The 2,490-nt window shown below is 31.4% G+C and overlaps 1 non-coding gene across 1 annotated transcript; it reads left to right on the plus strand.

Moving 5' to 3' along the window:
- Positions 1-404: 404 nt before the first annotated feature.
- On the plus strand, positions 405-512 carry LOC148572224 (small nucleolar RNA R71). Its single transcript, XR_015908727.1, has one exon. It is a non-coding gene; the product is annotated as a small nucleolar RNA R71 (small nucleolar RNA).
- The last annotated feature ends 1,978 nt before the right edge of the window (positions 513-2,490 follow it).

Below are 2,490 nucleotides of genomic sequence, written 5' to 3' on the forward strand. Positions count from 1 at the left end.
TTTCCATATGGTTCACCCATGTAATTCACCTCTGCTATTGCAGGGTTCTCAGGATCATAAGCCTCTTCTTCAGCAGATGCCTCTTGAGTACTGTTGGATGCAGCTTGCATCCCATTCAGACTCTGAGAAATCATATTGACTTGCTCAGTCAATATTTTATTCTGAGCTAATATGGCATTCAGAGTATCAATTTCAAGAACTCCCTTCTTCTGAGGCGTCCCATTACTCACAGGATTCCTCTCAGAAGTGTACATAAACTGGTTATTAGCAACCATGTCAATGAGTTCTTGAGCTTCTGTAGGCGTTTTCTTTAGGTGAATGGATCCACCTGCAGAAGTATCCAATGACATCTTAGCTAATTCAGACAGACCATCATAGAATATATCTAGGATGGTCCATTCTGAAAGCATGTCAGAAGGATACTTTTTGGTCAGTTGCTTGTATCTCTCCCAAGCTTCATAGAGGGATTCACCTTCTTTCTGTCTGAAGGTTTGAACATCCACTCTAAGCTTGCTCAGCTTTTGAGGAGGAAAGAACTTGGCTAAGAAAGCCGTGACCAGCTTATCCCAAGAGTTCAGGCTATCTTTGGGTTGAGAGTCCAACCACACTCTAGCTCTGTCTCTTACAGTGAAAGGGAAAAGCATGAGCCTGTAGACTTCAGGATCTACTCCATTAGTCTTAACAGTATCACAGATCTACAAGAATTCAGTTAAGAACTGAAAAGGATCTTCAGATGGAAGTCCATGGAACTTGCAGTTCTGCTGCATCAGAGAAACTAGTTGAGGTTTAAGCTCAAAATTGTTTGCTCCAATGGTAGGGATGGAGATGCTTCTTCCATGTAAATTAGAATTAGGTGAATTAAAGTCACCAAGCATCCTCCTTGCATTATTATTATTTTCGGCTGCCATCTCCTCTTCCTGTTCGAAAATTCCTGTAAGGTTGTCTCTGGATTGTTGTATTTTAACTTCTCTTAGTTTTCTTTTCAGAGTCCTTTCAGGTTCAGGATCTGCTTCAACAAGAATGTTCTTGTCCTTGCTCCTGCTCATATGAAAAAGAGGGAACAGAAAAATAATAATAATAGGGATCCTTTTTGCCCAGGTATGGAGGTTTCCCTGTGTGAGTAGAAGAAGAAAAGAATGTAATGTAAAGAAGAGAAGAAGAGGGAGGAGAATCCAAACACAAGGGTGAGGATAACAGAGATATGAGATCAAGAGAAGTATTAGTAAGTAATAAATAAATAGAAGAAGATGAGAGGAAGAAGTTTTCGAAAATAAATTTTGAAAAGGGGTTAGTTATTTTCGAAAATTAGATAAGAAATAAGGTTAGAATTAAAATTTGAAATAATTAATTAATTAAAAAGAATTTTGAAAAAGAGGGAGGTATTTTCAAAAATTAGAGAGGGATAGTTAGTTAGGTAGTTTTGAAAAAGATAAAATACAAACAAAAAGTCAATTAGTTAGTTGAAAAAGATTTGAAAATCAATTTTGAAAAGATAAGAAGATAAGAAGTTAGAAAAGATATTTGAAAATCAAATTTTTGAAAAAGATAAGATTTTTTTTAAAAAAAAAGATATGATAGGAATATATGATTAGAATTAGTTTTGAAAAAGATTTGATTTTTAAAATCACAATTAATGACTTGATTCACAAGAAATCACAAGATATGATTCTAGAACTTAAAGTTTGAATCTTTCTTAACAAGTAAGTAACAAACTTGAAATTTTTTTGAATCAAAACATTAATTGTTGATGATATTTTCGAAAATATGATGTAAAATTAAGAAAAAGATTTTTGAAAAATATTTTTAAAATTTTTGAAAATAAATAAGAAAAATGAAAAAGATTTGATTTTTGAAAAAGATTTTGAAAAGATAAGATTTTTAAATTGAAAATTTGATTTGACTCATAAGAAACAACTAAATTTTAAAAAGTTTTAAAAAAAGTCAATTCAAATTTTCGAAATTTATGAGTGAAAAAGGGAAAGATATTTTTTTGATTTTTGAATTTTTAATGATGAGAGAGAAAAACATAAAAAATGACTCACAACATGAAAATTATAAATCAAAACACATGATGCATGCAAGAACACTATGAATGTCAAGATGAACACCAAGAACACTTTGAAGATCATGATGAACATCAAGAACATATTTTTGAAAAATTTTTGATGCAAAGAAAACATGCAAGACACCAAATTTAGAAATTTTTCATGTATAGACACTATGAATGCAAGAATGCATATGAAAAACAAGAAAAGACACAAAACAAGAAGACTGGCCAAGAACAACTTGAAGATCATGAAGAACACTATGAATGCATGAATTTTCGAAAAATGCAAAGAATTTTTAGAAAAAATGCAATTGACACCACACTTGAAATTGACTCAAGACTCAAACAAGAAACACAAAATATTTTTGATTTTTTATGATTTTATGATTTTTTTGGATTTTTCGAAAATTAATGTGAAAAAGAAAAATAAGGATTCCAAATTT

This window comes from Arachis ipaensis, chromosome B3 (genome assembly GCF_059453495.1).
Source record: "Arachis ipaensis isolate K30076 ecotype BB chromosome B3, ASM5945349v1, whole genome shotgun sequence".
In the NCBI taxonomy this organism is placed as follows: domain Eukaryota; kingdom Viridiplantae; phylum Streptophyta; class Magnoliopsida; order Fabales; family Fabaceae; genus Arachis; species Arachis ipaensis.